Here is a 13725-nt window from a genome sequence, read left to right as displayed (position 1 = left end):
TAGACAAAAATATTTAACAATTTATGAAAGTCATTTTTGGAATCCTTGATTAAAATATGTGATTTGCTTCTAGAAAATTTGGTTGTCATTTTTAAAAATCTTTATTCAAATATTCTGATATAGTTTACAATGTTTAATAACCATGATTTGTGCTAATATGTCATTCTTATCATAAAATCATTATTATCATATCTTATATGATAAAATATTTTTTAAAGATAATAATAATATATTTGACTTATTCTGACTACGCATTCTTAGGGATTTCGTTTTTTGGATAATGTAACACTACAAGAAATTTGATATTTACATACATATATGTATTGGTAGGTAAAAATTATCTTTACCCACTAATATATATTGGTAAAGGTCATTGGTAGGTAAATAATTAGTTAATGTGAAATTATTTTTAGATGTATCATTACGTACCAATCATATTGTTAGGTAGGTATAAGCTTTCAGCTGCATGAATATACTAGAGGAAATTTTTTTGGCATTTTCTGCTCATCTTTCTCTCTCAATTTTTATGTTTTTATAAAGACTGATGGTTGTGTCTAAGTGTAAAAGAATATCCTAGTGTCTAAAAATATATTTAAATGTTGTCTAATTTTTTGCCCATTTATCATATATATATATATATTATCTATATAATATATATCATTCCATTTATTAAATATAATTATAATATTAATATTAGTTTTAATATATGTTAAAACCTTCAACCTCTTCTCTTCATCTCCAAACTTTCATTTCCCCCAAATTTTAGACCTTCCCGCCTCTTCCACATGTTCTCCCCAAACCCATTTCATCACTCTCATCTCAACCATTTCACAAAACCAAACCTGAACCCTTACCTCACTAGCTCTCTGTCTCACTCTCATCTCAGGTATGTATTTAATTTTTGTTTTCTTTCCGCCTCTCACTAGCTCTCTCTCTGTTTCTCTCACTTCTTCACCTCATTCTCTCAAGGTACACACACATATATATATATATATATATATCTTTTTGTTTTGGTGAAAAGGCTCTCATTGTGCTCTCAATATTCGACTCCCTTATTTATGTGTTTTTTTTATTTATTTATTTGGTAAAAAATGGAAGTTCCCGCCGGTACATCTCCCCCACTGAGGTCTCTCCAATACCGATTCTCTCTTAGTCCTCTCTCTCACAGGTATATGTACACATATATATATATATATTTTAATTAATTTTTTCTTTTATTTTTTGGTATTCATCGTAGTTGTTTTTATCATTTTGTTGATAAATTTAATCTGTTTTGAATATGAGTTTAATCTGATATTACATTGTTGAAATTGCTATATAAATATCCAGACAGACCAAATAGACTAAAATTATTGATTAATGCATTTGATGGCTGTGCTTGTTGTGATCATAATTAAAAAGAACAATGTTTTGAATATACTTTTGTCATGTCAATCTTACTAATTGGTTGTTCTGGTCCTTGGGTCTTGTTTTGATTGGCTGTCATTAGTATATATATGGTTCACTTGGGTGTATTTAGGGTTAAGAAAAGTGAGGTTTTTTAGTTGTAAAAAGAGGAGTGATGTGTGTTTTATCTCTGAGTTGTTAGCTTGTTTATAAGGACTGTTGCAGAGTTCTTGAGGAGAAAAGTTGTGTAATGTATTTATTTTTTCTTATCTTAGTATTATTATTTCAAGGGAAACAAATTATTAGAACCATTGACTAAATCATTATATACACATCATATCTTGATCTTACATTTTGTTTTTCTCTTCCTTTTCTTCTTCTATTGCACATAACATGTTTGTTATAATACCTCAAAGAGTGTAAAGAAACGACAGATTTTTTTGTTTCTTATATTGTGTTATATTAGCCTATGTTTCTTTTGTGTTTGTGTTTGATCAATACTTATAATTTATTTTTCATATTATTTTTATTAGAAAAGTGATATTTATTAAGTGTTCTTATTATGTGGTTTGATAAGGCAATTTATGATATTTATGGTTATTCTTAGGTACCCTTTTGTTGTTTTACATCTTACACAGATCCATCTCATGTGAATTAGAAAGCGCTTTTCATGACATAGAAATGATTTTTGCTCCTTCATAGTCATATGACCGCTGCTTTGTGAGATTTTGCTATGTTTACTGGCTCTTTCTAGTTTCTATAAACGATGTGTATATATATATATATATATATATTAATATGTATGAGATTTATTTTCTTTAACATCATGAATCCATGCTAGTACTCATCTAACCTTTCTCTTTCGATTTACTCTAAATAATTATGGCATATTAATTTTTGATTGATTTGGAATTAAATTTATTTTACTGTTGAAGTTGTATTATTATTTTGGAACTAAAAGTGTGAGAAAGGCTTTGAACTATGACAAAACTATGTTTTGTGAAATGTGTAGTGATGGGATTTGATACAAATATGATGGTGGGCTTCTCTTTAGTTGGGTCATGCACCAGATCACCTCACACCTCAAGACCCTTAAGTTCATGCTCCCAAAGATAACTGAAGGGGATCAATATTGGATCGATGCATGGTGAGCTTTCTTCTCCTTAATCATTTTTTTTCTCTCGATGGGGACATACTGAGTGCATAAGTAGATGTAATATTCCTTGTCCACGGAAATAAATCAATAATTTTGCATAAACATTTGCATTAGGTGTTTATTTCTCTATCGATACCTCTAGTTATGTATGTGGGACACACAATATCTCTTTTTCGAAATTTGTAAGTAAAGATATATTCTAGTTTCGTTCATAATAAGTAAATTGTCTTTTGATTTTTGTTTTTTCGTTCTTAACTTTTTTTGCTTTGTTCATTTTGAAAACAAATCGTCTTCTATGCCTTTCCAGTTCTCAGAACCAAATCGGCTTCGTCTTCTTCTCTGCTGTGACTTACTCTTTAATATGTAAGTTACTAAGTATAGGGCTTAATTACTCCATACATAAATTCTCTCTGTAAAGGCCTTAGTTCTCCATGTTTATGAGTCTTTCCTTTTGGACAGTAAGGGAACGCAAAAAAAAAAAAAAACCAACTCCAGCTCTTCCTTGGTGACACAATCTTGATTAAGGTTTCGTTTATTCCTTTTTCTTTTCTCTCAATGTTTTTTAATTTCTCTTTAGCTAGAATTACATTTTTATGCTTTATGGGTTGTATGGATTTTGGGGTTTTTGAGTTGGTTAGCCAAGCTCGACAGTGAGAATGCATTATTTTATGGTGAGAATGCAAATGCAATGTCATGTCCTGTATGCAAGTCTAGTCGTTATGTACAAAATCAAATCCCACATAAATGACTTAGATGGTTCCTAATCAAGGCACGACTTAAGAAATTGTTTAGTTCGAAGCACACTTCTAAAGATATGCGATGGCATAAAGAGGTTCGAAAAAATGAAGCTGGGATTTTACGTCATCCTGCTAATGGGGATGCTTGGAAGCATTTCGACAATGTTTGTCCTGACTTTGCAACTGATTCCAGGAGTGTACGAATGGGGTTGTGTTGTTGTGCAATAGCTTTCTTCTCTACTCTATTTGGCCCAACAGAGATCATATAATTGGCTTGTGATATATTCTCTTTTGTTATGTAAGTTATATTGGTAGGGATAACTTTATGACTTATTTTAGTATTGAACATTATAAAAAAAAATTAGCATTAAAATTTTTATTATTGTATGGTTTTTTTTTAGTTTATTTCTAATATAGAATATTTGTAAATAATTATTATTATCTTTTACCTACACATAATCATTAAATTTAACCAAAATATAAATTGTGTAACAGACCAATAAAATCATGCTATGTGGGCTAATAAAATGACCTCACGTGGTCTAATAATATTGTGCCACGTAAACCAATAAAATGATGCCACGCGGACTAATAAAATGATGTCACATGGTCTATATCAAATGATGACATATGTACTAATTATCAAACGACACGTGGACAAATTATTGTTCGACACGTGGAGCAACCACAAGATGCCAAGTGGTAGTATTGACGTATGCCACATGTATGCTACTATAGAAACCATGTCAGCAGACACGTAGGATGACACATCATCAAACATGTCATCTGATGACTCATCAATTGATTTATAACTTAGTGGGGTCCACTGATTCTTTTACCTACCAGTATTAATAAGTGTAGGTAAAGACTCTTTCCCCACTAACATTTACCTACCAGTCTCTACCAATTCAATATTGGTAGGTAAACTATATTACCCACCATTATGCTAGTTTTAACTACACTTACAATTGGTAGCTAAATACCACATTTTCTTGTAGTGTAAAATCGAATTGTAATCTAGTCAAGAAAAATGACCAGATTCGTTACAGCCAGTCAAGATTGATGATCATGCTGATTCAACAGTATCCTATGTTATCGAAATAGAATCAACCTTTCTGGCAGATTTTTTCAATCAAAGAAATTTGCAAATATTCTTATATTAATTGCAAGATTTCAGAAGAGCTGACCTTGGACGTTTTTCTCAGCTATAAATACCTTACCAAGACCTTTGGAAAAATTACCTCTTCCATTTTGAAGTTGAAAAATACTTGATGTTAATTTCTTGATGAGTTTTTTTCTTTATAAAGATTAAGTTGTTCATATAAATCTTTGTAGTTGTGTCGAGTGCATTTTTCTCAATGTCTATCTTGTTCTTTGTGTAATAGGTGGTAACTCTTGTGAACGTTATGTTTCTAAGGGTCTTCAGAAGAAGATTTCATTAAGTCTCACATCAGGAGAAAGATAACACTCACTGATCTTTGAAGAAATTTCAAGAGACTTAGCATTTCATCAAAACCAGATTCATAAAGAATAGTACAATAAGATTGTGGCAATAGATTAAAAGAGAGTCTTATATTGTTTAAGTCAATACTTTTGTACAAATTGATTCTTTACTAATTGGTTAATTCTTTGGGTGTGGCCCTGTGGAGCTAGGTTATCCGAAACAATTTCTGAACCACATAAAAATTATCTTATGTTGATTTTTACTTGTGTTTTATGTCTTTGTCTTAACAATCATCATAGTTGCGATAACAACACAAGTATCTGTTTGAACCACCTAATCAGATGGCTCCATTTAATTATTTTTTAATTAAAATCACTTGGTAAGCATAAAATATAGAATTGCAAGTGGTATCAGAGCGGGTCACTAAAATCTTAGTGTGATATTGTGGTATTTTGTTTGTTTGTTCTTTGTGAAATGTCTTTCTTTGCAGAAGGTTGCTCCATAACATGTACTCCATTTCTAAATGACTCTAACTATCCCTACTGGAAAGTTAGAATAAAAGCCTTCATCGAATCACAGTATGAAAAATCTTGGAGATCAATCTTAACCAGTTGGACACCACCTGCTGAGACCAATGACTTAACAAAGGTAAAATCTGAATTGCACTGGAATGATTTTGAAGATAAACTGTCTAGTTTAAATGATAAAACTTTGCATGCTTTCTTTAATGGAGATGATGAAGGATATATAAATTTGATTTCATCTTGTGAGTCTGTCGAAGAGGCTTGGCAAATTCTTCAAACACAATTTGAAGGAACTGTTGATGTGAAGCGCTATAGGCTTGTAATGTTAACTACAAGATTCGAAAATCTTAGAATGACTGAAACTGAATCTCTCACTAAATTTTATGAAAGATTATCTGATATTGCTAATGAATATTTTGCTTTAGGTGAAATATTAGAAAATAGTGTGTTAGCTCGAAAAATTGTTAGAGTTCTTCCTAACATGTTTCAAACTGAACTCACGACAATTGAGGAAGCTAAAGATCTTGAAAAGATGAAAGTAGAAGAGTTGATGGGTTTACTTCGAACTTTTGAACTTAATTAACGAATACGTCAAAAGGAGAAACCACGTGCCCCTAAAGAAAAATCAATTTCTTTAAAAACTTCTAAGGAGAAAAACTCAGATGAAGATGATGGTGAGGATGATATGGCCTTGTTAACCAAGAATTTTAAAAAATACATGAAAAATATTTCTAACAAGAAACCCATGTTCAAGTCATTCAAAGGTAATAACTTTTTTAAATCTTTTGATACCAACAATAAAAAGGGTGTGCAATGCATGGAATATGAAGGGTTTAGTCATATTCAATCTAAATGTGCCAATACGTTGAAGAAATATAAGAAAATCATGGCATCTACTTGGAGTGATCAAGATTCTAAAAGTAGTGGTGAAGAAGAAATTGATAGGTTAATCGACGAAAACACTAAAATAGAATCATCTGATGTGACTGGAAGTGATTCTATTCACACATTTTCAGAAAAAATTGTAATTTAAGTTGAATTTGTTCCAATAACCTCTAGAAAAATAGAGAAGAAGGCTCCAGAAATTATCACAAACTCAATTCACGGAGAACCTTTTACCAGAGTAAAAAAGAATCATCATACTGGCCTCATTCTTTGTAATATTGAGGAAAGTATGGTCACAAGAAGAAGGTATGTGAATCTAGTTCAATTCATATGTGTTACATCAACTTTTGAACCAAAAAACGTGAAGGAGGCCTTAAGTGATGAATCATTGATAAAAGCAATGCAAGAAGGACTATACACAATTCACAAGAAAGGTGGTATGGAATTTTGTACGTAGAGCGAGTCATACCAATGTTATTGGTGGCAAACGAATCTTAAAAAATAAAATTGATGGATTTGGTACAATAGTACGGAATAAGGCTAGGTTAGTAGCGTAGGGGTATACAACTGCAGGAGATCATGAAGACCCGAGGGTTTGGTGCACTTCTAAAGGCCACTCTGTCTCTCCCAACGACATGACCACAAGAAAGGCTTGGAAGGTCATTTTCTCTAAATACAGCTCCGATGGCTTTTCTCCAAGCGGCACCACTAGCAACACAATGGTTATACAGACTATGTCCGATATTATGTTCATAATATTAAGTAAATATCATAAAATGCAAAATTTTATCAATGTAGTCTTAATCTCATATTGGTGTGAGAGGATTGAGATTAAGATAATAAACTTAAAGTAGTTCGCAGTAAAATAAAGTTATGGAATCGTTAGATTAATTACTGCTTGTACGGTTTGCTAGTATTATGAATACAAGTGATCTAGATCTGGGTCACTAGTGTAATAGGACACTTTAGTGAAGGTACTTTATATATAGTGATATATAGAACTAGACCAAATGTGATTTTTTTAATACTTGTTTAAACATTGTTTCACAGTATTAATCAAACACATCAAACAATGATCATATACACAATAATCTTAATCATGAGGTTACTATGAACTCCTATATATGTCATCTGATCATTTGATTCATGCGTTAAGGTTTGTCAGAATGATCAGACTAAGAATAATTATTTTGGGGACTCAATGATTTGTATGACTGGTGTTTACCGAGTTTTTCGGAAACGAATATAAACAGAATAATAAAAAAGATAAGAACTGTAGAAATGCTGAAATGTAACTAAACAAACAGTGTTTTTACGTGGTTCAGGCGTTAACAAGCCCTAGTCCACGAGTCGATGTTATTATACTTGGAAAAGGTTACAGTAAGATGGCTGGTGCACAAGAACTTCACACACTCACAGTGTTTCTCTCGGGTTCTCTTGAAGAAGATGAAGCTAGAGAGATTTTAGTAGAGTTTTTGCTATGTGATTTGTTCGTCGTCCCTCTTCTTGTAAAATGAAGGGGTCTTTATAGCTAGGGTTTCGGATTAGGGTTTTTCTCTACGTACATGAGTCTTAATGACACCAGCCATAAATAGGGGATACAATTACTGTAGTAGCATGGCTACAAGACTCTATGTGGGTATATTTACGTGAAAGTATGGGGAACACACAAAGTCAGTCGTCTTTTCCAAGTTGTCAGCGGAACAGTAGGCGAAAAGGTACCCTTAGGCGTGCTGGGATGTGTGCGGCTTTGACCTAACGGGCGTGTCAGGCCGGATCCTGTGTCAGACGGATATCATTCCAAATATGCCTTCTCCCGGACTCGACCGTTCGGTTTTGTTCTGTGCAAGGCACGGAACTGTTTCCGCGGAGACCACTCGAAGAGCCTCTCCTGGAAGGGGCCTCCCCGAGGGGTATCCTTCGGGAGTCCGGGAGAGTCGACGAGTTTCCGTGTTGTGCTTGCTTGGAAGAGTAATCCGGATACTAAACAGGAGAGGCGAAGCCTTTCTGTCTATCCGTGAGCTCTGGTCACCTACCGTGAAAGACATCGATAATTCTGCTTCCCCGAGGACATCAATCTAAACGCTATCCGGAAATCTGGATAACAACTGGGGACATAGTTTAACAGATATAGAATCTATACTTTCTTATAGATTATATAATGTTTCCTTATTAGGTTGAATTTTGGAACTGAAAAGGTTATGAGTGCTCATGTCGCAAACTTGTTGTGACACAACCTTCACTAGTAAAATCAATGGTACTCTAAGAACAAGATGTAGCTAAAAGGGTAAAACGGTAATTTTATTCCCTTTTAATTATGAACCATTAATATAGGATTAACGTTGTATGTAATGATTATATCAATGGACAATTTATTCTTGAATAAAGTACTCAGTAAATATATGTCTATAATTATCAAGAGTTCAATCTCATATTTATGGTGGAGTAATCATGAGATTAATAAATATGATTATTTTATCAAAGAGCTTTGATTAATAATCTAATATTTATTGGAGCTTGATATTATAGGATCATAGGTCCCAAGGGTGGCTCTATCAATACCATATCAAGATAAGAGTTGATACAATGGTAAAACTTTAATTTGGAAATTTGAGAAGAATTTTATTCTTCAGGTCAAGTATGTAATTATATGATAATTGAGATTGAATAATTAATTTAGAATTAATTATTAATTTTTGAAAATATATTTATTAATTTAAATATATAATTTTTGAAATTCATATATATAAATAAATAAATAAATTTTTGAAATGAATTATTTTATTTGAGTGGGAGAAAATAAAATTGGTAAATCAAAAATAGTTTTTGGTTTATTGAATTTTAAAAGAAGATGATATTGATGACCATCCATTTGAATTTTGAATTTTGAATTTAAAATTTAAATTTTGAAATATGGTTGTCATATTTTTCTTAAAAAGATAAATACCTTATTTTGTCGAATATTGATTTTAGTTAAATAAATAAATAAAAGAAAAATACAAAATCCCTGAAAAGGGAATAGTAGTTCACGCATGACACAATCCAAAGATTGTGCCATGCGTGTACTACTACATTGATATTGTATCAGTGTTGTTTTTATTTTATTTATTTAATTAATTGATAATTTGAAAATAGTGTTTTCAAATTTGGTAATTTAAATATTTACCCAAATCAATTCATATCATCATTATGATATTATTATTATTATATTACTATTATTATTAGGAATAATAATGTAATAGAATAATCTAAATATATATGATATAGAATAATAAGAAGGAGATATAACAAGAGAGATACAATTCATAATAGTTCTCATAATTTTTTGCCATACAAAAAGTTTATCATCTTTTTCTTTATTCTAACCATTCTCAGACCATAATCCAAGTTCTCATGTGTTGAGAAATAGTTGTGATTCCTAAATTACAAACCCATGTTCTCTATGTGCCGACACACATATTGAGGTGTAGAGAACACTCTGGAAGATCGTGGTTCAAGTGCTCAAAGCATTGGATAGGAACATCGATAAATATACGAAAAGACTCAAGGACACTTGATAGGCTTCAAGAGGTAAATGTTTATGTTCTTGAATATTTTTGTGTTTATATGCTCTATAGAAATACATTGTATATTTATATATATGTTGCATGATTAATATTATTACATGTTAATGTTTCTGTCTAGATGTTTTATTGGTCATATAAATTATTTATATGATTAATGAAAATTTTTGTTGTTCTACAAAATGGGCCCACCACGCCTATTCCCCTGTGTGCTCTGGATGTTTTTCCAAAAAACTTATCTCGGATTCTCTTGAACCAGCTAGGTCTAGAAAAGAGAAAGCCCCATCCAAAACCCATTCGCACTCATCACTGTCAGCTGATGTTCTGGCTCCTAAGAAAAAACTAAAGGGTGGTTTCAAGTCACGACATCCCACAGATCACTTAGGGCTAAAGGTACTAGCTCTCATTCCTTTCCTACTGAGTCTACTCCTTTGTAAAAATATAGGAAAAAAGCCAAGGTAATTCCACCATCTTGTACTTCCTTTGAGGATGAGCCCAAGGAGGAATATGGTCCTTCAAATGACGAATACCAAGATGATGATGATGATGATGGTGATGTTGTTGCAGATCTAAAAGAAGTGTCTGAAAATGAGTCTAATATCTCACATTCCTTGCTTGTTTCCTCAAAATCACAGAGGAAGAAAGTTATGGAATTTCCCAATCCCGAACCAAAGCAACCTGTTGCATCTCGACCTCAATTAGGTTTGGCGTTTAAAGCCCATTCTCTGAATTTTTGCTTCAATGGAAATGAGAAAAATATGAAACATTATTTGCATAGGGACTTTAATTGTGAGAAAAAATTCTCTTTTTTTGTCCATTGTGTGTTTGGTGCTCTAAAAAATATTGAGGAAAGGGGTTGGTTGGGTTCTCTTACTGATTTTGATGGCTATGTTTCTAGGGTTGTTCAAGAATTTTATGCAAATCTCAATGATGAACCATTTGAAAAAACTTCTTTTATGTTTAAGAAAGTATATGTCTGTGGACATTGGTATGCTTTTAACCCCTCTAAAATAGCTAAAGTGCTCAAGCTGCCTCTTGGTGTTCAAAATGACTCAATTGATTTTGCCAAAGATCAAGTTTTGTCTGAGTTGGTTGGTCAAACTATGATTTTGCAGCAGAATACCACCCTCAAAGTCTCAGATCTTACTTACTACTATGATGTGATTCATAAGTTCGCCATCAACAATTGGATGCCCACAACTCACTCCTCAAGTATCACTTTTGAGTCAGCCTTCTTTCTGGTCAAAGTTGGTACAAGAGTTAAAGTTGATTTAGCTTCCCTTATATTTCATCAAATTATTGCTCTTGGTAATGCCAAAAAGAAAGGTCAATATCTTATTTTTCCAAAATTTATCTACAAATTTTTTAACTCTCAAAGGTCACTCAAAATGGAATATGAAACTCTGGTTCCACCCACTACTGGCCTCAATTACAAAGTCAAAGACGAATCAAGTTTTTCCACTGCCAAGAAAACTAAAGGTATCTCTTTGAAATCTGATGTTTCTAATCTTGTTCTCACAGAACTTGCTACTTTTAAGTCCAATCTGGGTGTTGTACAGGTAGATGTTCGCAGCCTTCACAATTGTATCTCAACCATTGAGCAACTACATCACACCATATTGAATCAAATGGTTTCTGGTCCTCCAAAATGAAGCCATCTTTTCCTCATTATGTTTCTTTTGCATCGATTACGCTTTAAATAAATTGTGAAAGAACATTTTATGTTGTCTTTTACTTTTATGTTATCTATTTAGTTGTTAAGTTATTGTATTTTGCTCATTTGGTTGATTGCTAAACAAAAAAAATGGGAGTAAAATTGGGATTTATTGGAGTTTTTCTTTGATCTTTTGGGGGTTTTGGTTGTTTTTAATGTTGACTAGCAATTTTGCAAACAACTAATTAAACAAAGCTTAAAGAAATAGAGATTGAGACACTAGATTTTACATGGTTTAGGTTATGAATTTTAACCATAGTCCACGAGTCACTTGTATTTAGGATGCTAAAAGCTTGCAAATGTCAAGCTTCTATGGAGGTTCTTAGGCAACGTTTTGGCAATGCCCTGAAAATGAGAAACGAATCCAAAGATCCTTTACAGAGTGTGTCTGAGCCCTATTTATAGATGGATGGAGGAAATTAGTTCCCTAATGAGGGCTAATTACAAGTATCCACCCTTAACGTGGGACTTAAATGTACAATAAATGATAAATTCCCACAGTTACAATGCTAGTGGGCACCTCCATATCTCAATGCTCCCAATACGAGGTATCAACCCACTAATTTATTGGGCAACACACTCCTGACAATGTCAAAAGGGTAACAACATATTTTTCCATGTCATGTGGTGTCGTGGGACATCTTGCTTGTCACTTGTACAGAATTGACACCAAGATTTGTGTAACTGTGAATGTCAGATGGTTGCTTGTGGTTCAGGCTCATTGTGCTTGACACCTAGCCGCTCTCCTTCAAACCCAGAAGACGACTTTAATAGACCTGGAGGATGCGAGTAAAAGAGATGACCTTGCAATAATATATGGAGCATTATCATGGAACATGGTCCTCAGGAAGTAGTGTCTCCATGGGGACATTCTCCTCCGGTGGTGGTGAGTTGTGATTGGAGGCAAGGCTTACCATATTGTCGAGCTCCAAGCAACCTCCTGCTATGAATAATGTCCTTAAAGCAATTGTAGTTGACAAATGTTATAAATGAAATAAATAATTCAATTGAATTATTATATATATATATAGAATATGTCCGATATTATATAGATAATATTAAAATAAATAATTCAATTGAATTATTATATATATATAGAATATGTCCGATATTATATAGATAATATTAAGTAAATATCAAAAAATTCCAAAGTTTATCTATGTGGTCTTAATCTCATATTGGTATGAGAGGATCGAGATTAAGATAATAAACTTAAAACAGTTCACAATAAAATAAAGTTATGGAATCTTTAGATTAATTACTACTAGCACGGTTCACGAGTATTATGAATACAAGTGTCCTAGATCCGGGTCACTAGTGTAGTAGGGCACTTTAATGAATGTGTTTTATATATAGTGATATATAGGACCGGACCAGATGTGATTTTTTAATACTTGTTTAAAAACTGTTTCGTAGTATTAATCAAACACACCAAATGATGATCATATACACGATAATCTTAATCTTGAGGTTTCAATGACTCCTATATATGTTATCTGATCCTTTGATTCATGCGTTAAGGTTTGTCAGAATGATCAGGCTAAGAACAATTGATTTGGGGACTCAATGATATATATGACTGGGGACATAGTTTAACAAATATGGAATTTATACCTTGTTATAGATTTAATAATGGTTCCCTATTGGGTTGACTTTTGGAACTGAAAATGTTATGAGCGCTCACAAACTTGTTGTGACACAACCTTCACTTGTAAAGTCAATGGTACTCTAGGAACAAGATATAACTAAAAGGGTCAAACGGTAATGTAATGCCCTGGATAGCCAAGACCGCTACACTGTGTATTTACAAAGGTGTAGGACTTGCTAATCAAGTCATTTAGTTAAAAACGTGTCACTGAAACCATTAATGAGCTAGGGTTAAAAGGCTTTGGTCTCAAAAGATACACTTCATATAATTAAACATTTTACACAAGGGATCCCAAAAGAAACAATGTTTAAAAGCCAGTTTACAAAATTTCCAGAGTACAAACAACCACTAGCCACTCTAAGGGCAAAATAGACATGTATGGTTCTCCTGTTCCTGTCTCCTCCTCAACTGTGGCGGCTGAGCAGCTGATCATGTACATTCTGGCCTCAGAGCTCTCCGAATCAAGGCTGATCAAGCTTGACCTTGCCTTTACCTGCACCACGTAGCACCCGTGAGCCAAGGCCCAGCAAGAAAACATAACATTATAGTACAAACAATGATATCAACTAAATAATCCTTAAAGCATGTTCATACACTTAGCATACCACACTAATTACATAATCCATAGATATAAGCAACGAATCAATAAACCAACACTTAGCTATTCA

The 13725-nt window shown here is 32.9% G+C and overlaps 1 long non-coding RNA gene across 2 annotated transcripts; it reads left to right on the top strand.

Annotated features, from left to right (window-relative positions):
- Positions 1 to 745: 745 nt before the first annotated feature.
- On the top strand, positions 746 to 3580 carry LOC133816477 (uncharacterized). 2 transcript variants are annotated; one of them, XR_009885274.1, is made up of 5 exons: positions 746 to 886; positions 1099 to 1168; positions 2399 to 2599; positions 2850 to 2905; positions 3002 to 3580. It is a non-coding gene; the product is annotated as an uncharacterized LOC133816477 (long non-coding RNA). The 2 variants fall into 2 exon arrangements; XR_009885273.1 differs by lacking the exons at positions 2850 to 2905; positions 3002 to 3580 and having other exon boundaries at positions 2399 to 2784.
- Positions 3581 to 13725: the final 10145 nt, after the last annotated feature.

Source organism: Humulus lupulus, chromosome 2 (genome assembly GCF_963169125.1).
Source record: "Humulus lupulus chromosome 2, drHumLupu1.1, whole genome shotgun sequence".
Taxonomy (NCBI): domain Eukaryota; kingdom Viridiplantae; phylum Streptophyta; class Magnoliopsida; order Rosales; family Cannabaceae; genus Humulus; species Humulus lupulus.
Note: the sequence above shows the minus strand (reverse complement) of the source record. Positions and strands in the feature narration are given on the sequence as shown.